At 40.6% G+C, this 26637-nt stretch overlaps 1 protein-coding gene across 2 annotated transcripts in view; it reads right to left on the reverse strand.

Moving 5' to 3' along the window:
* COL6A5 (collagen type VI alpha 5 chain) overlaps positions 1-26234 on the reverse strand; it is a 163937-nt gene extending 137703 nt beyond the window's left edge. For both annotated transcript variants that reach the window (XM_018052941.1, XM_018052932.1), the window contains exon 1: positions 26115-26234. The gene's annotated coding sequence lies outside the window, so the exon portion shown is untranslated. The remainder of the gene's footprint in view (positions 1-26114) is intronic.

Below are 26637 nucleotides of genomic sequence, written 5' to 3' on the forward strand. Positions count from 1 at the left end.
TTTATACATCTTATTATTTAATCCTCAAAACCATCTTCAGTTCAGTTCAGTCACTCAGTCGTGTCCGACTCTTTGCGACCCCATGAATCACAGCACGCCAAGCCTCCCTGTCCATCACCAACTCCTGGAGTTCACCCAGACTCACGTCCATCAAGTCTGTGATGCCATCCTGCCATCTCATCCTCTGTCATCCCCTTCTCCTTGTCTTTTCCAATGAGTCAACTCTTCGCATGAGATGGCCAAAGTACTGGAGTTTCAGCTTCAGCATCATTCCTTCCAAAGAAATCCCAGGGTTGATCTCCTTCAGAATGGACTGGTTGGATCTCCTTGCAGTCCAAGGGACTCTCAAGAGTCTTCTTCAACACCACAGTTCAAAAGCATCAATTCTTCGGCGCTCAGCTTTCTTCACAGTCCAACTCCCACATCCATACATGACCACTGGAAGAACCATAGCCTTGACTAGACGGAACTTAGTCGGCAAAGTAACGTCTCTGCTTTTGAATATACTATCTAGGTTGGTCGTAACTTTTCTTCCAAGGAGTAAGCGTCTTTCAATTTCATGGCTGCAGTCACCATCTGCAGTGATTTTGGAGCCCAAAAAAATAAAGTCTGACACTGTTTCCACTGTTTCCCTGTCTATTTCCCATGAAGTGAATATATCCACATGACAGATAAGGAAACAGGCACAGGTGGCTTGGTATTGATAAGTGGTGAATCCAGCATCCTAACCCAGACAGGTGATCATGGAGACCAGACTTCAAGCACTGTTCTATAAGCTTTATGCAAAATCTATGAACTCACAGAATTTATGAAGTCACTATTCTTGATTATGTATTTTCATGTCAACAGTAACTATTGTATACGTTCACAACTTGGCTCAAAAATCCAACAGCTACCCACGTTTCTTTCTTCATTAATCCCTTGTGAAAATCGTTCTGTCAGTTCTGGTTATACCCAATTTTGTAAATTACTTTAACTTCCGTATTTCTCTTCATGAACTCACAATCAATTAGAAATATTCTTCATGGGAAATTATAATCTTCCAGAAACTCTACCAAGTCAAAGTTGTTTTGATTAATAGGGAAATACATAAAATAACCAATACTCAAGAATAGAGATGCCTCTAATGAAACACCTAAAGTATAAGGGCTGTATTTTGTTCTAGAGTGGACCTTTCAACAGTTATTTTGAAATTGCTAATCATGCAGGAAGATTGAGGGAATCACTGGAAACTAGATTTGGAAGTCACCCTATAGATCATTTAGACTAAACCCTTATTTTGCCAAAGAAGAAATTGAGGCTCCCTGGTAGTTAGTAGCTGAATCATGTCATCAATGACTTATTAATCAATAATCTATAGTCATCATATTCTAACATCATATATTTTACTTATTAATCAGTTTTATTTTTAAGATATAATTCACATTCTACACAATTAACCCTTTAAAGTGGACAATTCAATGTGTTTCAGTTTATTAGCAGGATTTGCATCAATTATCACTAATTCCAGAACATTTTAATAACACAAATATGACACCCCATACTCATCGGCAGTTACTAATTCTCCCCTTCCCAAAGTTCCTGGTAACCACTGATCTGCTTTCTTCTCTATGGATTTACCCATTCTAGACATTAATATAAATGGAACCATATAACATGTGGCCTTTTGTGTTTGGATTCTTTAACATAACACTTTCAAGATTTATCCGTGTTGTGACATTCCTTTTACGTTTGAGTAGTATGAGATGGTTGAAAGGTATCACTGACTCAATGGACTTGAGTTTAAGCAAACTCTAGGAGATAGTGAAGTATAGGGAAGCCTGGAGTGCTGCAGTTCAAGGGGTTGCAAAGAATTAGATGTGACTTAGTGACTGAAGAACAACAATATTCTACTATACGGATATACAACATATAAACTATTCACCAGTTGTGGGAAATTTGGATTGTCCTACTGGCTATTATGAATAATGCTGCTATGACTATTCATGTACAAATGTTTATGTGGGTATATGTTTTCATTTCTTTTGGTAGACACCTAGAAGAATTTTTTATCTTATGCCAGCTTTATGTTTAACATTTTTAGAAACTGCCAAATTGCTATCCAAAGTGGCTGCCTCATTTTACACTCCTACCAGCAGATATAAAGGTTCCAACTTCTCCACATTCTCACCAACGCTTGTTATTGTATATCTTTTTAAAAAAATTACACTCAAAGGAGAACTCTCTGAAAATAAAAAATTATTAATATGCTAATGGCGCTAATGAAAAAGGTAGACAGCATGCGAGAACAGATGTGTGAAGCAAGCAGCAAATTCAAGAGATTAGAAACTCTGTCACAGAAGTGAAGAATGTCTGATGGAGCCATTAGTAGACTGGACTTAAGCTAAGGAAAGAATCTCTGAGTTTGAGGATTTATCAATAGAAACTTCCAAAATTGAAACGCAAAGGAAAAAAAAATGGAATGTTACATGTAAGAACTAGGGGGCAACTAGTAAAAGCATAATAAATGTGTAGTGGAAATACCAGCAGGAGAAGAGAGGAGAAGTATTCGAAACAGTAACGATTGAGAATTTCCTGCAAGTTAATGTCAGACACCAAACTACAGATCCAGGAAGCTCAAATAACAGAATAACTGCCAAAAGCAAACAAACAAAAAACAAACGTATTATCTATAGAGGAGCAAAACTTACATCTGACTTCTCAGCAATCACACAAACAAGAGGAGGTTGGCACAGACTCTTTTATTTAGTTTACATTTTTTTTTTTCTGTGCTGGGTTTTCACTGCATTGTTGAGGCACACAGGCTTCTCTCATTTTGGAACACGGGCTCTAGAGTGCACAGGCTCAGTAACTGGGGTGCACAGACTTCATCTCCCCACCACAGCATGTGGGATCTTATTTCCCCAACCAGGGATTCAACCCACGTCCCCTGCATTGAAAGGCAAATTTTTAACCACTGGACCACCAGGGAAGTCCCAGGAGTGGATTATCTTAAATGTTGAGAGAAAAAGAAAAGACCCCCAAAACCTGGAATTTTGCAACCTGTGAAACTATCTTCAAGAGTTAGGGAGAAATAAAGACTTTCTCAAACAAACAAAGAAGAAAAAAATGAGAGAATTTGTCACTAGCTGACCTGATTTGCAAGAAATGTTCAAAGAAGCTCTCAGAGAGAAGGAAAATAATATAGGTCAGCAATTTGGATCTCCATGAAGACACAAATTATGTTTTAATCAGACATAGAAAGATGCACAGACACAAGGTGATTGCTAAAAAGGAAGACGTTTTTATTGTGCTCACAGGCTGTTAGAAACAGAGGCATGACACATCATGCAGGGCCACACAGGGAAGCCCTGAGGAGGCAGGGGCAGGCGGAGAGAGGTGGGTGGGAGCCGATCCTGGTTTTCCTGGGAGGAAATGGGCAAGGCGAGGTATGGCGAGCTACACAGACTTAGAAGTGAATAGTCTGAGAAAGCTCAGTGGGGTCTAGATTGTAGGGGCGGTCCTTTGCTGCCAAGTACATGTTACTGGGGTGGCAATGAAAGGTGACTAGTGTCCCAGGGTTCGAGAGTCCAATAAGAGGAGGCAGGAGAGGGTGCAGACTCAGGATTCACTGGTTTGTACATCTAAGGAGTGTTGGCAGGCAAGTCCTACTATTTCTAGGAATTAGTTAATCCTGGGGGAGGACAGTCCCTCCTTGGGTCAGCAAGGTCTCAGAAGCCAGAGCATCAAGTATACAGTACACACTACTGTATTTTTATAATCAAACTTAAATGTATAAACAATTTATTTATAAATAATGGATATAAAATATAATTTAATTTATATAAAATATTTAAAAATTATAAATAAAATCAGTAACAAGGACCTACTGTGTGGCACAGTAAAATATACTCAATATTTTTATAACCTATAAGAGAAGAGAATCTGAAAAAAAGTATATATATACACATACTCATATATCTGAATCACTTTGATATACACTTGAAATTAACACAACATTGTAAATCAACTATATTTCAATTTAACAAAAAGGAATATAGAAAATAAGAAAATTCTGTTAATACAAGAACAATAAAGAAGGAATAAATGAAGTTAAAATTAAAACTTTTATTTTTCTTATTCTTTAATTGATCTAACAGATAAGAGCTTCTTCAAAATAGTAGCATCAACAATGTATTGGATGATTATACCTTTCATATATTTGAAGTGAATGACACAATAGTGCACTGATTATTGACAGGAGGGAGGAGTTAGGGATGCTTGGTTATTAAAGTGAGTGAGTGAGTGAAGTCGCTCAGTCGTGTCTGACTCTCTGCAACCCCATGGACTGTAGCCCACCAGGCTCCTCCGTCCATGGGATTCTCCAGGCAAGAATACTGGAGTGGGTTGCCATTTCCTTCTCCAGGGGGTCTTCCCAACCTAGGGATCGAACCTAGGTCTCCCCAATTGCAGGCAGATGCTTTAACCTCTGAGCCACCAAGTAAGCCTGCAAGGTTACTAAAACATACTTGCAATTCCCATGAAGTAATATAGTATTATTTGAATTAGCTGTAAAAACCCAGGGCAAATTTTAGGGCAACCACTAAAAAGGTTTTTTTAAAAGATAATTGATACACTAAGAAAGAAAAAATGGAATCATATAAAATTCTCAATTAACTAAAAAATCAAAAGACATAAAAAGAGTAGAAGACACAAATATAAAGAACAAGGGCAACAGGTAGAAAATTAACAAACTATATATGTTTGTTATATAGATAAGGGAACCCAACTATATCAATAATCACTATAAATGTCATTGGTCTAATTACTTCCATTAAAAGACAGCAATTATTAGAATGTATCCAAAAAAGACCCTATTATATGTAGTTGAAGCCCACTTTAAGTATGAAGACACAAATAGAGTAAAGAAAGTGGATGGAAAAAATATGCTAAAAGATAGAGAAATGCTATGAATTTCAGAAAAACAAACTTTCGAGTAAGGAAAATTATCAGTGATAAGGACAGACAATACAATAAAGGGATCAATTCTCCAAGAAGACAGAGTTATCCTTAATGTATATACATCTAAAAACAGGGCATGAAAATCAATGAGACAAAACCCAATAGAATTGTAAGGAGAAATAGATCAATCCATTATAGTAGAAAACGTCAACATCCCTCTCTCAGAATTGGGCGGATCCAGCAGAGAGAAAATCAGTAAGGAAACCGTCGCACATTTGTGAAAGTAATTGACAATTATAAAATATATTATTCAACAATTGAAAATATGTATTCTTTTCAGTCTCACATAGAGCATTCACTGAGATAGACCACATTCTAGGCCATAAGACACACTTTACCAAATTTAAAGAAATACAGATTATACAATATCTGCTCTTACACCACAGTGGAATTAAACTAGAAATCAATAATGAGAATTAGAAAGTACCAAAATGCTTGGAGAGTAAACAACATGCATTTAAACAACATATGGGTTAAAGACGAAATTTCAAAAACAAATTCTAAATACTTTGAAGTAAATAAAAATGAAAAAACAGATTATCCAAATTTGTGGAATGCAACAAAAGTAGTATTTTAAAGGGAAATCCAGAGTATTGAATGTATATTTCAGAAAAGAAGAGAGATCTACAATCAATCATCTAAGCATCATATAAGCATCTGCTTTAGGAAAATGTTTAAAAAGAAGAGAAAATTAAATCCAAAGAGAGGAAAGGGAAATTTTTTTTAATGCAACAGAATCAATGACATTGAAAACAGGAAACAGAGGGAAAAAAATCAACAAAACAGAAAGTTCTTTGAAAAGATCAAGTAAATCTAGAAACCTCTAGGCAGCGTAACTAAGAGAAAAAAGGCACAAATTACTAACATCAGAAGTTAAAGAAGGGACATGACCTAGATGACATGGACATCGTTGCTACTGTTGCTCAGCCACTAAATCTTCTCCAACTCTTTGCAACCTCATGGGCATACCAGGCTCCTCTGTCCTCCACTATCTCCCAGAGTTTGCTCAAATTCATGTCCATAGAGTTGGTGATACTATCTAACCATCTCATCCTCTGCCACCCCGTTCTCCTTTTGCCATCAAACTTTCCTCACATTACAGTCTTTTCCAATGAGTTGGCTCTTCCCATAAGGTGGCCAACTACCTTGGAGCTTCAGCTTCAGCACAAGTCCTTCCAATGAATAGTCATGGTTGATTTCCTTTCAGATTGACTGGTTTTATCTCCTTGCTGTCCAAGGGACTCTCAAGAGTCTTCTCCAGCATCACAACTTGAAAGCATCGATTTTTGGGTGCTCAGCTTTCTTTATGGTCCAACTCTCCCATCTGTACATGACTACTGGAAACAGCATAGATTTCACTATACAGACTTTTGTTGGCAAAGTGATGTCCCTGCTTTTTAGCACGCTGTCTAGGTTTGTCATAGCTTTCCTTCCAAGGAACAAGTGTCTATCAATTTCATGGCTATACTCACCATCTGCACTGATTTTGGAGCCCAAGAAACTAAAATCTATCACTGCTTCCACTTTCCTCCCTTCTATTTGCCATGAACTGATGTAACCAAATGCCGTGATTTTAGTTTTTTCAAAATTTAAATTTTAAGCCAGCTTTTTCACTTTGTTCTTTCACCCTCAAAGAGGCTCTTCAGTTCCTCTTCACTTTCTGCCATTTGAGTGGTATCATCTGCCTATCTGAGGTTGCTGATATTTCTCCTGGTAATATTGATTTCAGGTTGTGATTCATCCAGCCCAGCATTTCACATGAGGTACTCTGCATAGAAGTTAAATAAGCAGGGTGACAACATTCAGCCTTGTCGTACTCCTTTCCCAGTTTTGAACCAGTCCACTGTTCCATCTCTGGTTATAACTGTTGCTTCTTGACCTGCATACAGGTTTCTCAGGAGACAAGTCAAGTTATCTGCTACTCCATCTCTTTAAGAATTTTCCACAGCCTTGTGACCCATGCAATCAAAGGCTTTAGCATAGTCAATGAGGCAGAAGTGGTTGTTTTGCTGGAATTCCCTTGCTTTCTCCATGATCCAATGAATGTTGGCAATCTGGTCTCTGGTTCCTCTGCCTTTTCTAAACCTTACAAACCCAGCTGGTACATCTGTAAATTCTCAGTTCACATACTGCCAAAGCCTGGCTTGAAGGATTTTGAGCATAACCTTATTACCATGTGAAATGAGCACAATTATATGGTAGTTGGAACATTCTTTGGCACTGCCCTTCCTTGGGATTGGAATGAAAACTGACCTTTTCCAGTCCTGTGGAAACTGCTGTTTTCCAAATCTGCTGACATATTGAGTGCAACACTTTAACAGCCGCATCTTTTAGGATTTGAAAGAGCTCAGCTGGAATTCCATCACCTCCACTAGCTTTGTTCATAGTAATGCTTCCTAGAGCCCACTTGACTTCATATTCCAAAATGTCTGGCTTAGGTAAGTGACTGCAGCATTGTGGATTATCCAGGTCATTAAGACTGTTTTTGTATAGTTCCGCGGTATTCTTGTCATTTCTTCTTAATCTCTTCTGCTTCTTACTGTTTCTGTCCTTTGTCATGCCCATTCTTGCATGAAATGTTCTCTTGATCTCTCAGATTTTCTTGAGGAGATCTGTAGTCTTTCCCATTCTGTTGTTTTCCTTTATTTCCTTGCACTGCTTATTTAAGAATGCCTTCTTATCTCTCCCTGCTGTTCTCAGAAACTCTGCATTCAGTTTGATATATCTTTCCCTTTCTCCCTTGCCTTTTATTTCTCTTCTTTCTTTAGCTATTTGTAAAGTCTCTTAGACAACCACTTTGCCTGCTTGCATTTCTTTTTCTTTGGGATGGTTTTGGTTACTGTCTCCTGTATGTTACAAACCTCTGTCCATGGTTCTTCAGGCAATCTGTCTACCAGATCTAATCCTTTAAATCTACTCATAACTTCCACTGTATAATCATAAGGGACTTGATTTAGGTCATACCTGAGTGGCCTAGTGGTTTTCCCTACTTTCTTCAATTTAAGCCAGAATTTTGCTCTAAGGAACTCAAGATCTGGACATGGACATTGAAAGGATATTAAATTCCATGACTGCAAGGACGATTATGAACAACTCTATGTTCACAAATTTATAACCTAGATGAAGTGGACAAATTTTCTGAAAGACACAACCTGCCAAAACTCACACAAGAACAAACAGACAATCAGAATAGATCGCATATATTAAATAAATTGAATCAACAATTAATGACCTTCCAAAATTGAATGCACCAGGCTCAGACAGGTTCACTGGTAAATTCTACCAAACACTTATGCCAGTTCTTTACAATTTCTTCCAAGAGATAGAAGCAGAGAGAATACTGCCTAAATCATTCTATGAAGCCAGAATTACCTGTATGCCAAAGCCAGATAAAACATTACAAAACAGAAAAACTACAGACCAGTATCTTTTATGAATGTAGATGCAAAAATCCTCAAAAAATGTTAGCAAATCAAAGCCAACAATGTATGAAAAGAATTATACACCATGGTGAAGTAGAATTTATTCCAGGAATGCAAGCCTGGTTCAACATTCAAAAATCATTTATATAATTCATCACATCAGATACATAAAGAAAAATACAAACTAGGAATAGAAGGAATTTTCTTAACATTTGCATACCAATTGGAAAGGAAGAAATAGAACTGTCTTTATTTGCAGATGATATGATTATCTATGTAGAAAATCCCAAAGAATCCACAAAAAATTCCTGGAACTATGGTAGCAGGATAAAAAGTTAATATACAAAAAGTCTATTACTTTCCCATATTCCAACAATGAACAACTGGAATTTCAAATTAAAAACACAATGCCATTGATGTTAGTATCTCTAAAACTTAAATACTTAGGTATAAATTTTTTAAATATATATAGGATCTATGTGAGGAAAACTATAACACTCTGAGGAATGAATTAAATAGATGGAGAGGTATTCCATGTTTATGGATAGGAAGACTTAGATTATCAAGACATCACTTATTCCCAGCTTGATCTATAGATTCAGTGCAACCCCAATCAAAATCCCAATGAGTTACTTTGTGGATATTGACAAACTGATTATAAAATGTATACAGAGAAGCAAAAGACTCAGAGTGGCTTACAGAACACTGAAGAAGAAGAACAAGATCAGAAGCCTGACACTGACTTCAAGATTTTTTTCTTATAAAGTTACAGTAAGCAAGACAGTGTGGTTTTGGTAAAAGAAGGGATCAAAATAGAGAGCCCAGAAATAGACTCACACAAATATAGTCAAGGATCTTTGACAAAGAAGCATGGACAATAAAATGGAGAAATAATCTATTTTTTTCAACAAACCATGTTGAAAAACCGGACATTCACATGCCCCTCCAAAAAAGTAATCTAGACCCAGACCTTATACCCTCCACTAAAAGTAAGTCAGTGGGGACCATTAAGCTCAAAGTAAAATGTAAAACTATCAGACTCCTAGAAGGTAGCATAGGAGAAAATCTGTTTGACCTCAGGTTTGATAATGACATTTTAGATACCATATCAAAGGCAAGATCCATGAAAGATATAATGCATAAGCTGGACTTCATTACAAAACCCTTGCTCTGCACAAGACACTGTCGAGAGAATGGGAAGACAAGTCACAGACTGGAAAAAAAATATTTGCAAAACACGTATCTGACACAGGACTTCTATCCAGACTATACAAAGAACTCTTAGAATTCAACAATAAGTAAGAGAACAACACAATTAAAATGTGGGCAAAAATCTGAACAGACACCTCACCAAAGAAGATACACTAGATGGCAAACAAGCATATGAAAAGATAGTCCACACTGTATATTATTAAGAATTGCAAATTAAAACAATCAGGTAACATCACACATCTCTTAGAATGGCAAGAATCCAAATTATTGACAGCCAAAATGCTGGCATGGATATGAAGTGAAACAAACTCTCTTATTGCTGATGGGAGTGCAAAACAGTATAGCCCTTATGGAAGACACTTTGTTAGTTTCTTACAAAACTAAACATTGTCTTACCATATGATCCAACAATCACACTCCTTAGTTTTTAACCAAATGAGTTGAAAACTTATACTCACACAAAAATCCGCACATGGATAAATTTATGGTAGTTTTATTCATAATTTCCAAAGTTTGGAAGCAAATAAGATATCTTTCAATAGGTGAATGGATAAATACATTTTGGTGCAATGGATAAATATATTTTGATACAACAGACCATGGAATATTAGTGGTAAAAAGAAATGGGCTAACAAGCTATGAAAAGATTTAGAGGGATCTAAAATGAATACTAATAAGTGAAAGAGCCAATTTGAAAAGGCTACATTCTATATGATTCCAATTCTACAATATTCTGGCAAAGGAAACTATGGAAATAGTGAAGAGATGAGAGGTTGCCAGCACTTGTGGAGAGAGGAGAATGAAGCTATTCTCTATGATACTATAATGGTGGATACGTGTCATTATACACGTCCCAAAACCCATAGAATATGCAACACCAAGAGTAAACCCTAATGTGAATTATGCGCTTTGGGTGATAGTGATGTGTTAATACAATTAAGACAGTTAATACAATTAATTAATGTGTTCATCAGTTATAACCAATGAATCAGTTGGGTGGGGGCGTGGGGGGCGGCTGTGTGTGTTCATGTGTGGGGGCAGGGAGCATATGGGAACTTCCTGTACCTCCTGTTCAATTTTTCTGTGAGCCTAGTTTGGGCATTAGGAATCTGCCAAGGATGATAAAAATGCTCTCTGTATTGACTGTGGTTACATGGAAGTATGCATTTGCCAAAACAACTTTAAAAATACACTTAAAATGGATGCATTATATTGTACATGAATTATACATCAATACAGTTGATGTGCCCAGTTTGGATGATAGATTATGTGACCCTGAGCATGGTGTACCAAGGGCAGGGAAGTGGGAGTGGTCTGACCTGGAATAGGCATAAAGGGGTACACAGAGACTTTAAAAACATTACTAAACCCAACTTGACCTGCTTCCTAGTGTCCCAATGAGCTGACAGTTCTAATCAGTGTTGGTAACAATCTGATCCTTCTTAGCCACATGGACCATTTCCACTGCCCTTCCATGTTGGTAAACCACACGATACACATTCCCATCCCTAGAGACAAAACTCATACCAGTTTGGAAATAATCTTCCAGAAATCTTCTTATGAATAAATGAGTCATGGCCTATGACACCTGAATGCCAAGAGTCTGAATCTTAAAATTAAGATTTTTTAGTCTAAGCTAAAATAGACCCATCATAATACAAATTTGAGGAATCCAAAAATAAATCTAAAATTGTATGCCAAGCTTGTGAGTTATTATTGTTTTCTTTAAACTTGAGTAGCAGAATTAGGCATTAGATCTCAGGAACAATACTCTTAACACTGTCAGCTGCTGAATTATTCATGAGGTCACTATGCTACGTCCATGCCACAGAAGGCAGATGTCTTCTGCCACTTTTGTCTATTTGGAAGAGCATATTATTTGGAGATTTTTTTTTTCCCTTAAAATTTCCTTTTTGCCTTCATTCTCTTTACATTTTTTGTGAAGTCTGGCATGAAGATAATTTAATCTAAATATAGGTTATTTGGTGATTTTCCTTCTAAATTGTTATTCCCTTCTAAAATTTTTAACTGCCATAGTTGTCATTCCTTCTTTAATACAAAGAATTTTAAAAAATACAACTTTTTTCTTAAAAGTTCATGGTCAGCATAGTATGAAAAGTAAAATTCAGTTTATAAAGATGATTTTGTTGAACAGCATGAGAACTAATACACTAAGCCAAGGATCAGGAAAGTTTTCCTGGACTTTGTGTACAATATAACTACTCCGTTCCGCACTTGCAAAATCAGCTGCAGACAGTATGCAAGCACACCAGCATGGCTGCAGAACTGCTTTAGGCCTTCTGTGGGGCCTACCAACTTCTGGCTTATGGGCTCCCTCCCAATACAAAAGTAAATTAAAAACTATATTTAAATAACTTTAGATACATGAATTATTTTTTGTTTGTTTTGGCAAAAATTAATAGACTTTTGTGGGCTCTAACATTGCATTGTTTTCCTGATGTGAGAAAAAAATTAAATATTTTGACCCTAAAAATTTGATTTTTTTTCTATCTTTTAAAGAAATTCAGGCATTTCATTGACTTCTGTGGGCCCTGTTCTCTATGCCTTCTGTACTGAATGGATAAATTGGCCCTATAAAGCTGTGTTTCAATAAAATTTTGTTTGGCATTTGCACTGAATAGTTAGACAAGTTTAATATTATGATTTAATCTCTATTATCCTGCTCGGTATGAATTTTTAAATTTTAAAACCAATTGTTGGCTTAATTATTCTTCCTAAATGTATCTACCTCATTCATACTTTATCAATATTCATATTAGCTGTTCATCCACTTTCTTATTTGAAAGTCCATAATAATTGTCCCTGACCAGTATTGTCACACTAGTTGAAACCAACATCCTTTCTGATTGGTCAATGATTATTGTTAACTCTCTGTTAACAATGATTATTGTTAATGCCGCTGTTGTATCTACCTTATTCTTCCTAACAGCTGTACAGTAAGTACTCCACTATACCAATGTATCCTAACTCATTTAGCCAACTCTCTATAGATGAATACTTAGAATGTTTCCAATTTTTTCACAATTCTGAGCAATGTTGCAATAAACTTCACAGCGCAAGGGAAAAGTATTTTTATAGAAACACTTACTAGGAGGGGAAACTCTGGGTCAAGGGAATGTATATCTAAAATTATAATCAAAATTAAACAACTGCAACAAAAATGTGGTACTAAATTACATCTCCCTGGGAACATATGGGAACTTATTTCTTCCCATTCTCATCACACACTGTTGAAGTTTTGGAATCCTGAATCAAGAGGGAAATTTATATTACTTCATGGCTCTCTGAATCCCTATAATTACTAGTGAGCTTGCAAATTTTATTTCTCCTATGAACTATACACCTAAGATTCTTAAGAGCCATTTCCCCTCATCAGTGTTTGTCTTGTAGTGCCCTGGAAACCAGAGAAGGCAATAGCAAGTACTCCTGCCCCACAGTACTCCAGTACTCTTGCCTGGAAAATCCCATGGATGGAAGAGCCTGGTGGAATACAGTCCATGGAGTCGCTAAGAGTAGGACATGACTGAGCGACTTCACTTTCACTTTTCACTTTCATGCATTGGAGAAGGAAATGGCAACCCACTCCAGTGTTCTTGCCTTAAGAATTCTAGGGACAGGGGAGCCTGGTGGGCGGCCATCTATGGGGTCGCACAGAGTCGGACATGACTGAAGTGACTTAGCAGCAGCAGCAGCAGCAGCAGCCCTGGATACACTCTTAACATGAATATACACAGTCCTGAGTGTTTTATATTTTTTGTTGTTATTATAAATGGAATCTCTTCTTCTACTCACTTTACTAAATAATTATTTATACTGGCCACTTTCCTGAACACTCTTGTTGAGTCATCTAGACTTTCCTAGTATATTCTGAATTTAAATGGAAATAATGATTACTTTGTCTTCTCCTTCCTAAATGTCTATCTCTTATATTATCTTATCCTGTTATATTGACCAGAACTTTGAAAGTAATGTTAAATAATGATGTTGCTAATGTTCCTAACTTAATGGTAAAATTTCAAATGCTTCACCATTAAAGTGTGATATGCTGGCAGTTAGTTTGTAACATATATTTCTAACCATGTGTATTGCTGATGCTGTTTGTGACGCCGGTTGTCTTGCTGTTCACACTGTCCGCCTTGCTCGCTGGACCAGGGTAGGGCAAGGCGCAAGATGAGAGGCTGGAAGAAAATGAGAGGAGCTGTAGGAACTGCAGATGCGTTTATTCTCTCCTCTCTGGCATGAAAGCCGTAACACAGCCTCTCTGCTGGCTGACGCATCATCCATAGCAGCGAACAGCACAGCAACATAACCGCACACAGCCCTTCAGGGCTTTCCCAGGTGAGGCTTACGCGGCGTACTGCGCACAGCAACCCCAGACCAAGCAAGCGCCTCACGACGCGCATGCGCAGTGCTATAACGATCTCAGCTGTTGCATAGTCATTATTTACAAAACGTGGGGCGAGAGAGCCTGAACACGCCAGCCCGGCTAATTTGCCCTCTCCACGCACTCCACCCCTTCAGGGTCTCTCGCCTCACATTCTACGCCCGGCCCATCTGCGATTTTCCCTTGGGGAGTAACGCTGACCCTTAGATTTACTTCTTGCATCAGCTACAAGAACAAGCTGTTACATCCCCAACACGTAGCAAAACCCAACTCCGGGTGTCACCTGGAACGCATGTGGCAGTCCTCGCCCTCACGGGGCTAGAAGGGCCACCATTCATAGGTGGAGTGCCTTTATCTGCCATGGCCAAGTCCGGTCCACTGTCTGTCCTCGTGGGAGTGCAGGAAGGCCTCCGCAGAGGCAACCCCACTCCTGCGGGACTTTTATTAAGGACCTGCAAAACACACCACAGGTGCCGGGTCCACCAAAGAGGGGGTTTTTGTGGCCTTCACAGCCCACCCGCATATCCCAAATGCTAACCCAAACCCTAACCCTATTCCAAATGCTTTCGAATATGTTCTACTGTTGAGTGTGGAATATGTTCACACTGCTCTAAGTCTGCAAGAGAATCAGAGGTCAGAAGCACGTCACAGGACACAGCCTTTACACTTTACACCGTACACTGTTCTAAACTTGCAAAAGAGGACGCAGCCTTTACAGTACACCTCTGCACGAATCAGCCCACGTTTGCATCCGCATGACCCAGACGGGGCCTTTCCCGGTTCAGCCCCGCAGCGGGGTCTTCACACTCCTGACACCTTTTGCCTGCTGCCGCCCCTCTGTTTCTCCCAAGCGAGCCACCACTGAGGTGCCTTCACAGATAGGGGGGAGGAGGGGGGCCCATAGGGTGCAAGAAGAGCAGGCAGGGATCCAGAAGAGGTAGGTGGGGCATTGTTCCAAGTGGTGTATCAAATGCCGCCAGAAAAATGCTCATCATCTGGGCCTCAGGTCGTTGGGTTAAATACTGACTGCTTCATGCCCAGTTCTCTCACCCCTTGGGTCAAGTCGGCATGGGTATGCCATTTACTCATAATATCCGGGAGCTTTCCCACATTGGACCACACGGCGGGGCTGGCAGCGTGAATCCATTCCCGCCGTCTCAGAAGGTTCTTCGTCACCAACACTTACCGCCTGGCTGTCAGAGATGCCGGCTTCCTCACCGCCACAGGGCTCTTGCTCGAACACCAATATACATTGCTCTAACTCTTCCAAGCAATGTTCAGTAAAGGGGAACTCACCACCTTCATAACACCTTTCCAGTGCTCTCTGGTGAACCGTCCACTGCCTCCCAGCCTTCCACCAGAGCCGACGCCCGAGAGGACCACAGTCACCCAGTACCACATGCTATCTGGTGGCCACTGGCTTTCTCCATCCAGTGGAGCCTCAGGCTCCCCTACCCGCTGGGTATCCTGCCGACTATGCCAGTTGTACTGCTGATCCTGTTTCTGATGCCAGTTGTCTTGCTGTCAGGAGCCAGACATCCTGGAATGTGAAGTCAAGTGGGCCTTAGAAAGCATCACTACGAACAAAGCTAGTGGAGGTGATGGATTTCCAGTTGAGCTATTTCAAATCCTAAAAGATGATGCTGTGAAAGTGCTACACTCAATAAGCCAGCAAATTTGGACACTGAACAGCCTGCACTGTTTGCTGAACCCCGGGTAGGCCAGGCATGAGCTGAGAGCCTGGAGAGCTGCAGGAACTGCAGGTGTGTTGGTTCTCTCCTGGCTGACACAGCAGCTGTAGCAGCAGACACAGCGTAACACAACATAACCTCACACAACCCTTCAGGGCTTTTCCAGGTGAAAAGGCACACTGCACACAGCTGCCCGTGACCAATGAGTACCTCATGACGTGTGTGCGCAGTGCTATAAATGACCTCAGCTGCTCAGTTCAGTGCAGTCGCTCAGCCGTGTCCGACTCTTTGAGACCCCTTGAGCCGCAGCACGCCAGGCCTCCTTGTCCATCACCAACTCCCAGAGTTTAACCAAACTCATATCCATTGAGTCGGTGATGCCATCCAATGCTGTTACATAGTCATTATTTACAAAACAAAGGAGAGAGAGTCTGAACACACCATCTTGGCTAATCTTCTCATGCCCCACACCATGTTTAAAAAAAATCCTCAGGGTATATGCCCAGGAGTGGGATTGTTGGGTCATATGGTAGTTTTATTCCTAGTTTTTTAAGGAATTGCCATACTGTCTTCCACAGTGGCTGTATCTATCTACAACCCCACCAACAGTGCAAGAATGTTTCCTTTTCTCCACAGTCTTTTTTAGCATTTATTGTTTGTAGATTTTTTGATGAGGAAACCAAAATTGAAAGAGACACGTGTACCCCATTGTTCATTGCAGCACTGTTTACAATAGCTAGAACCTAGATGCGGAGAAGGCGATGGCACCCCACTCCAGTCCTCTTGCCTGGAAAATCCCATGGATGGAGGAGCCTAGTAAGCTGCAGTCCATGGGGTCGCTAGGAGTCAGACACGACTGAGCAAATTCACTTTCACTTTTCACTTTCATGCATTGGAGAGGGAAACAGCAACCCACTCCAGTGTTCTTGCCTGGAGAATCCCAGGGATGGCAGAGCCTGGTGGGCTGCCGTCTCTGGGGTCGCACAGAGTCAGACACAACTGAAGTGACTTAGCAGTAGCAGCTTAGCAGAACCTAAATGTCCATCGACAGGTGAATGGATAAAGAAATTGTGGTATACCAAGGGAACATTTCATGCAAAGATGGGCTCGATAACAGACAGAAATGGTATGGACCTAACAGAAGCAGAAGATATTAAGAAGAGGTGGCAAGAATACACAGAAGAACTGTACAAAAAAGACCTTCATGACCCAGATAATCACGATGGTGTGATTACTCATCTAGAGCCAGGCATCCAGGAATGCGAAATCAAGTGGGCCTTAGAAAGCATCACTATGAACAAAGCTAGTGGAGGTGATGGAATTCCAGTTGAGCTATTTCAAATCCTAAAAGGTGATGCTGTGAAAGTGCTGCACTCAATATGCCAGCAAATTTGGAAAACTCAGCAGTGGCCACAGGACTGGAAAAGGTCAGTTTTCATTCCAATCCCAAAGAAAGGCAATGCCAAAGAATGCTCAAACTACCGCACAATTGCACTCATCTCACATGCTAGTAAATTAATGCTCAAAATTCTCCAAGCCAGGCTTCAACAGTACGTGAACCATGAACTTCCAGATGTTCAAGCTGGATTTAGAAAAGGCAGAGGAACCAGAGATCAAACTGCCAACATCTGTTGGATTATCAAAAATCAAGAGAGTTCCAGAAAAACATCTACTTCTGCTTTATTGACCATGCCAAAGCCTTTGACTCTGTGGATTACCACAAACTGTGGAAAACTCTGAAAGAGATGGTAATACCAGATCACCTGACCTGCCTCTTGAGAAATCTGTATGCAGGTCAGGAAGCAGCAGTTAGAACTGGACATGGAACAACAGACTGGCTTGAAATCAGGAGAGGAGTATGTCAAGGCTGTCTATTGTCACCGTGCTTATTTAACTTCTATGCAGAATACATCATGAGAAACGCTGGACTGGAAGAAACAGAAGCTGGAATCAAGATTGCTGGGAGAAATATCAATAACCTCAGATATGTAGGTGACACCATCCTTTTGGCAGAAAGCAAAGAACTAAAGAGCCTCTTGATGAAAGTAAAAGAGGAGAGTGAAAAAGTTGGCTTAAAACTGAACATTCAGAAAACGAAGATTATGGCATCCGGTCCCATCACTTCATGGGAAATAGATGGGGAAACAGTGGAAGCAGTGACTGACTTTATTTTGGGGGGCTCCAAAATCACTGCAGATGGTGATTGCAGCCACAAAATTAAAAGACACTTACTCCTTGGCAGAAAAGCTGTGACCAAACTAGAAGGCATATTAAAAAGCAGAGACATTAGTTTGCCAACAAAAGTCCATCTAGTCAAAGCTATGGTTCTTCCAGTGGTCACGTATGATGTGAGTTGGACTGTAAAGAAATCTAGCATCAAAGAATTGATGCTTTTGAACTGTGGTGTTGGAGAAGACTCTTGAGAGTTCCTTGGACTGCAAGGAGATCCAAGCAATCCATCCTAAAGGAAATCAACCCTGAATATTCATTGGAAGGACTGATGTTGAAGCTGAAGCTCCAATACTTTGGCCACCTGATGGGAAGAACTGACTCATTGAAAAAGACCCTGATGCTGGGAAAGACTGAACGCAGGAGGAAGAGGGGACGACAGAGAATGAGATGGTTGGATGGCATCACTGACTCAATGGACATGAGTTTGAGTAAACTCTGGGAGTTGGTGATGGACAGGGAGGCCTGGTGTGCTGCAGTCCATGGGGTCGCAGAGAATCAGACGGGACTGAGTGACTGAACTGAACTGAACTGAATCCCAAATCCCTACTCCATCCCTCCCCGCTCCAATCTCCCCTTGGCAGCCACAAGAATGTTCTCTATGTCTGTGAGTCTGTTTGTTTCTTGCATAGGCTCATTCGTGTCATATTTTAGATTCCACGTATAACGGATATCATGTGGTATTTGCCTTTCTTTTTCTGACTTACTTCAGTTAGTATGACACTTTCTAGGTGCGTTCACGTTGCTGCAAATGGCATTATTTCACTGTCTTTTTTGCCTAAATAGTACCACACTGTCTATACGTACCACATCTTTAGCCAGTCATCTGCCGATGGGCATTTAGGTGCTCTCCATGTCTTGCTATCGTGAATAGCACTGCATGAACATAGTCTTGCATATATCTTTTTGATTTAAAGTTTTGTCCAGATATTGGGTGTCTTTTTAAAATGCAGGCTCTGATTCAATAGCTCTGCAGTGCATGCTGTATTTTTAACAAGACCCTAAAGGATGCTGGTCCTCTGAAAACACGTTGTGTAGTGAAGGATTGAGTCATATATTCTGAAGTCTGTCATAATTGTGAATGTCTTTCTGATACATTTCCAACTTGCCAGCACTCTAAATCAGTCCTGTTTAACAGAAATTGAGCACAAGCCATATATAGAATGTGGCTATATATTCTTGGGTCTCATCCATTTCATTTTTCCTTTAGTTCTCTGTTGCTGAGTCATTGTCTTCCAGAAGCTGGTGTTACTGAGATGATTCATTTGGTTAGCCTAATTTATTTTTAATTTTTCTGCCCACATAATGTATCTATTAATCTCAATAACACCATGCTAATCTTTGTTCTTGCCTTTCTGGAACATGATGAGACTGAGAATTTTGATCTGCCAATTCAGATGTTCTTTTACTTTGGCAAAGTTTTCATCTAATTCCATATTTCTTCAATTAAAAGATTTCTTTTTCACATTTGGTGTTTCTCAAACTAAGAAATAACTTGTAAGTAACATGTCCATGCAGTGATTGATCATTTACTTTTATTCTCTTGAAAGCTATTTTTAAATCAATGGTGCATCTTGAAATTAACGATAGTTTGAGACCAAAGACATGCAATATGTTTTATATTTATTTTCACTTCCCTTTGGTCTTTCTCTCTTTTTTTTTTTCCTGGAAAGCCACATAGTTTTGTGCTTTTTGTCTGTTATTTGTCTTCTATCACCATTACTCTCCTTAACCAGTTTTCTTCCTCTGTTCATATGCTCTGCAATCTGGGAAATGTTTCCCCAAACTGCCCTTTAAGTCAAAGCTCAATTTTCCACAAAGTTGACTTATATCTAGTTGCTTCTAACATGGGTTTTGGTTTTGTAATAGTTTTATTTTCCTTTTGTGCCTTTCTTGGCTTTCCCTTTCATTATGTCTTACATTTTTTGACCACTTTTATTATAAACCTGTTTTCTCTAATGCCTTAGAATTCAGAGTAATTTTCTTCTTTTTATGGAATAATTCTTAATCTCTGTTTGGCATATACCAAATGCTTCCTTCTTTATTGGAAGCAGTTTTGCATAATACCCACATTGGTGCTTTGGGTTTTTTGTGCAGGTTTTGAATATGCTTTGGGGGTAAAGGGATGAGGGGCAAGGGGAGTAAAGTTAGGATCCAACAGAAGTCGGTTGAACACATTTCACATTCATGGTTCTCAGCTATTTTGTAGTTTATTGATATTGGGAACAGACATTTTCCTCTCATTATACTTTGAGCTGCTTGTTACTACTTTATACAGAAGCTACTGATTCTTTTTTTCTGGATTAATTTTGTCAGCAACCTCAATTAACTCAATCAATTTTTAGTTGTTTCTCTTAGCTATGGCCTCTGTGGATCACTACTACCACTTGCCCATAAGATAAAAGAAGATGGTGATGTTAACTATCTCCTCCAAGCAAGTGCATGTTCAGTCACGTTCAACTCTGTGCGACCCCATGGACTGTACCCCACCAGGCTCCTCTGGCCGTGGAATTTTGGAAGCAAGAGTACTGGAGTGGGTTGCCATTTCCTTCTCCAGGGGACCTTCCCGACCCAGGGGTTGACCCTGCCTCTCCTGCTCTGGCAGGTGGGTTCTTCACCACTCTGCCGCCTGGGAAGCCCCACCAAGGTCACACAGCTACTAAATGATGAAATTTTGATTTGCACCCAGGTAGTGAAACTTGCTCAATTGTGTCTGATTCTTTGTGAGCCCATGGACTGTATAGTCCATGGAATTCTCTAGGCCACAATACTGGAGTGGGTAGCTGTTCCCTTCTCCAGGGGATCCTCCCAACCCAGGGATCCAACCTAGGTCTCCTGCATTGAAGGCAGATTCTTTACCCACCGAGCTATCAGGGAAACCCTGATAGGTAGGCTAGACTCTCATATCATTATGTTTGAAACTTTTGACTATGTTACCTCCCTCTTTCCTTTTTTCCTTAGCTAATCACAGAGTCATCTTTATTCTCTCATTTCTTCTACAACCTGCTCCCTCTCTATTAAGGAGATGAACGGAGTAAAGCAAAGCTAAGGTCCAGGGTAGGTCTCTACTAACTGGGCGTGTGCTCTTGCCATCTTAAGCCTCAGCTTCTTCATTAATGAAATAGTAGTAAACACATCTACTTAAAAAAACAAACAAATGAGATCTAATTAAAACTAAAAGCTTCTGCACAACAAAGGAAGCTATAAGCAAGGTGAAAAGATAGCCTTCAGAATGGGAGAAAACAATAGCAAATGAAGCAACGGACAAACAACTAATCTCAAAAATATACAAGCAGCTCCTGCAGCTCAATTCCAGGAAAATAAACAACCCAATCAAAAAATGGGCCAAAGAACTAAACAGACATTTCTCCAAAGAAGACATGCAGATGGCTAACAAACACATGCAAAGATGCTCAACATCACTCATTGTCAGAGAAATGCAAATCAAAACCACAATGAGGTACCATTTCATGCCAGTCAGAATGGCTGCAATCCAAAAGTCTACAAGCAATAAATGCTGGACAGGGTGTGGAGAAAAGGGAACCCTCTTACACTGTTGGTGGGAATGCAAACAAGTACAGCCACTATGGAGAATAGTGTGGAGATTCCTTTAAAAACTGGAAATAGAACTACCTTATGACCCAGCAATCCCACTGCTGGGCATACACACTGAGGAAACCAGAATTGAAGGAGACACATGTACTCCGATGTTCATCACAGCACTGTTTATAATAGCCAGGACATGGATGCAACCTAGATGTCCATCAGCAGATGAATGGATAAGAAAGCTCTGGTACATATGCACAAGGGAATATTACTCAGCCATTAGAGAGAATACATTTGAATCAGTTCTAATGAGGTGGATGAAACTGGAGCCGATTATACAGAGTGAAGTAAGCCAGAAAGAAAAACACCAATACAGTATACTAACACATATATATGGAATTTAGAAAGATGGTAACGATAATCCTGTATGCAAGACAGCAAAAGAGACACAGATGTATAGAATAGACTTTTGGACTCTGTGGGAGAGGGAGAGGGTGGGATGATTTGGGAGAATGGCATTGAAACATGTATAATGTCATGTAAGAAATGAATCGCCAGTCTAGGTTCGATGCAGGATACAGGATGCTTGTGGCTGGTGCACTGGGATGACCCAAAGAGATGGTATGGGGAGGGAGGTGGGAGGGGGGTTCAGGATTGGGAACTCATGTACACCAGTGGTGGATTCATGTTGATATATGGGAAAACCAATACAGTATTGTAAAGTAAAATAAAGTATAATAATAATAAAAAAAACTTTCAGGATTACTGCAAGATTTAGATATAATCATTTAATAAACTGCTTCAAGACCTAGATAGAGCTATCACTATTATTACAATATCATGGAAACAGTGACAGATTTTATTTTCTTGGGCTCCAAAATCACTGTGGATGGTGACTGCTGCCATGAAGTTAAAAGACATTCACTCTTTGGAAGAAAAAAGCTGTGACAAACCTAGCCAGTGTATTAAAAAGCAGAGACATCCCTTTACTGACAAAGGTCCATAGAGTCAAAGCTATGCTTTTTCCAGTGTCATGTATGGATGTGAGAACTGGACCATAAAGAAGGATGAACTCCAAAGTATTGATACTTTAGAACTGTGGTGTTAGAGAACACTCTTGAGAGTCACTTGGACAGCAAGGAGATTAAACTAGTCAATTCTAAAGGCTGTCAACCCTGAATATTCACTGGAAGGGCTGGGGCTGATGCTGAAGTTGAAGCTCCAATACTCTGGCCACCTGGTGGTAAGAGCTGACTCACTGGAAAAGCCCCTGATGTTGGGAAAGAGGAGAGGGGGCGACAGAGGATGAGATGGTGGATGGCATCACCGACTCAATGGGCATGAGTTTGAGCAAGCTCCAGGAGATAGTGAAGGACAGGGAGGCCTGATATGCTGCAGTTCATGGGGTCATGGAGAGTTGCACATGACTTGGTGGCTGAACAACAGCAATCATGCCTAGAGCGTTTCTATTTCAGGGCCTTTCTGCTTGACTTGAACATCCTCAAGCCATCTAGTTGCCTAGAAATTTGTTATTGCACTTTCTCTCTCTCACCTTCTATTCTCCAATGCACTCACATGTACCCAACACATCCACTGTCACTTGCTCTTCAAAGTACGTTCTTGTCCAGCATCTGAGCTACATAGATTTCTAGTTGCCTACCCATTGCCCATTATTACATCTTTATCAAGAGAACCTCTATATCAATGAATGGGGCAACATGCTCAGCTACAAAAACACATTTTCAAACCTCCTTTGTCGCAAAAGTTTGCCAATGAAATACACACAGAAAGTGGATGACCCAGCAGAAAATATTTCTTTGTGTAGTATAATTATGCCTGTACTACTGATGGAGAAATTAAGGCAGTACATCTTGTCCCAAAACTTGAGGTCTCTCTAAATGTAAAGATGATGCTCTTTCCACTGCCTTACACTGTCTTTATAAGGCTCTCCTGTGAAGGTGATGGCACCCCACTCCAGTACTCTTGCCTGGAGAATCCCAGGGACGGGGGAGCCTGGTGGGCTGCAGTCCATGGGGTCACTAACAGTCGGACACAACTGAGCAACTTCACTTTCACTTCTCACTTTCATGCATTGGAGAAGGAAATGGCAACCCACTCCAGTGTTCTTGCCTGGAGAATCCCAGGGATCCCGGAGCCTGGTGGGCTGCCGTCTACGGGGTTGCACAGAGTTGGACATGACTGAAGCGACTTAGCAGCAGCAGCAGCTCACTATTCAGGTCTCTTTATGTCCCTTATTGTCAAAGATAATTAGTTAACCATGCTAAGGGAGAAGGCTCAAGGTATCATCTGGGCCCTGCAAATAATGTGGCATTTTACAGTGGCTTTTCAGAGACCCAGTCTTGAATTACCGAATAACCCCCCCGCCTCCAATGAATGGCTTGAAAAGTCAGAATTCGAACAAGTCAGAAAAATCTAGGGCAGTGCCATCAGGCACCAGGGATTGACAGGAGTAACAAAAATGCTGGCAACTGCCGCAGGCACTACAGGCTGGCTCTTCCTCCTGAGGGAGGGGGACATGCATCTTGTTTGTATCCGAGGTCCCGGTTTTGCCCAGCTCTTACCTTTTTCTCCTTTGTACCCGCTCAGAGAGGACCTGAAGCTAGATCCTGCAAGACTGACAGCGGCATCCTAAAAGGAAACCGCAGTGTCGTGAAAAGCGCACGTTTCAAGTGAATTTCTGTTCCTCACTGCTGGAGCTAAAGGCTTCTAGGTAAATATTCCAGGATTCCAAAGTCCTCCCTTTTGGAAGGTGATTTGAACTTGAAGGTGGAAAATCACAACATAAAATAACATGAACACAAGATATATGTCATAAACCTTGTACTTTGTTACAGAAGGATGCTGATTATATGTTCCTTGAGTTCTTATGAACAAGTGTGTACAGGCATGATTCTGAGGAATACAGAAAAGTTTACGGGGCAAACTTTATTTTCAGACGCTCACGACATTCCTAGGAATGGCTTAAAATTTTACCAACATTTCCAAAGTTGTTTTCAAAGAGAATTTAGTTAGCCTTTGACATCTGTGAGCAAGCCTTTCAGATGTTTTAAATTAAAACATGCATACATACATAATTATATGGTCACCGAATTAAGCATTTTCTCTGCTTTAACACATTAGTAGAGTCCAAGTTGTAACCATACGGCACGCAGGGAGCTCTGGAGTGATACTTTGAAATCATGCTGGCAAGTGCCACCTCAAGACCACACCTCCTGCATCCAGGAAACTGAGCAATATATACAACATTTTCCCAGAGTCTCAGAATAAGTCAGTAGTGGATTTAGACATAATATTTAAATTAAGCCACCAAAGGAGAAGCAGAAAAAAAAACGCACAAAAATAAAAACCCCACAATTGAAAGCAAACCATTCACAGAAACTTCATCACTGAATATTTCATGAGTAAAGTTCTCAGCAGTGATGAAGAGACAGCCTCATCTACAGAAATTGTTCAGAACCTTGGAGAATGAGGAACCACATGATTTGGACATACCTGGCACCCGTAATTGTTTCCAAGGGGCATCCCCATAGCAACTGATTCCTTTTCAGAGTTCCTACGAGGTAGCTAGCTCTGGCATTGGGCTTTTCAGAAAAGGGGACAAATCTTCTCTCTCATTTTGATTCATAAGAAATTTCAGGATCCCAATTTATTCTACTTGTAAAATATATTACATAAACTAATACAAAGATAAAAACTATGTCCTGCCAATGTGAATCTTTTTTTTTCTTAAAAATTTTGTTCAGAACTCACTCACAAACTAAATACATCTCTTCCAAAATATCTATTCTGGCATTCTGAGTTAACAACAATAATAAATAACTTCAGAAGGAGCAATTAAATGCTAAAAAACAAAATAAAAATGAGATATGAAACACTACACCAAATTACAAAGATCCTGGTTAAAGGAAAAATATGCTAGCAGTTTGAAAATCTTAAGAGCCAGATAACTCCCTTCTTCATTTTGAAAGAAAATTTAACCCGACACACAGCAGAAACTCAGAGATGTTTGTTAGTGAGTGCTGTTTCGAGGAAATTTCAGAGATGGTAGTTCACAGCTTGGTACAGAGTAGCAATTTCTACAAACTATGAGTGTTTCAAAGTTCTTATGATGCAGTGTCCGAATCTACCCCAGTAACTGATGCCTTACGGCTCACTGTTTACCTCAGGGTTCCTGCATGGAGTAAGGGGCCCAAGTGTTAGACCCAAGTGACCTCTAAGTCAGTGGCTCTCAAACTTCTGCAGGGTCAGAATCTCCAGGAGGACTTGTTAACACACATACTCCCCAGTCCCAGAGATTGAGGCTCAGCAGGTGTGGGGTGGGGCCCATGAACTTGCATTTCTAACCAGGTGCCAGGGGATGGAGCTGCTACTTGTCCTTGGACACACCGAATAGCACTATTCGATCCTTTTCAATTCAGAGTCTAACCTTTCAGAACCTGGTCTCAGTTTGCAAAATTCCTTAGAGTCTGGGATTTGACAGCATCCTACAGGGGCAAAAATTACCAGGATGTACTCACGTCTACCTACCTGCCCTCGGAGCCCTCCTCCGCCCATTTTATGCCCCAAGCCCCTGCAACGGGCACTCACCGAGCTTTCCCAGGGCCCGGGGCCCCTCGGAACGGCGGGCACGACCCCTGCTTCCCAAGGGCGGCACTAGCGCCTGGGCGCGGGAACGGCGCGCGGTGGGGAAGTGCGGGGCTAGGTCCCCGCTCTACCGCGGGTGGTACGGAGCGCCCCGCGCCCTGCTGGGCCCTTTAAAACGCGCGGACCGGTGAATTTGGCTGGGCTTGCCCCACCGGCCGGGGGGTGGGGGGGGGGGGAGGCGGGGGTTGAGCTGGACCATTAATTCCTCGTGGGTTTCATGTGAGTGTCCAGAGACTCTCCAGCTGTTGGCTCTTTGCGCAGCTGCCAGCAGCTGTTTCGGAGGAAGCCGGGGGCTGCCAAAAAAAAAAAAAACTTGAGAAAGCGGTTTCTCAGAAACCCAGGGCAACTTTTATCTGCTGAACTGAGGTCACTGTTGCTACTTGAGCTGAGGACTCGCCATTTGGCTCCAACGGTTTACTCTGCGGTCTCCTCCAAGCCAGCCTGCAGACAACCAGAGAACGTTCTC

This window comes from Capra hircus, chromosome 1 (genome assembly GCF_001704415.2).
Source record: "Capra hircus breed San Clemente chromosome 1, ASM170441v1, whole genome shotgun sequence".
Lineage (NCBI taxonomy): Eukaryota > Metazoa > Chordata > Mammalia > Artiodactyla > Bovidae > Capra > Capra hircus.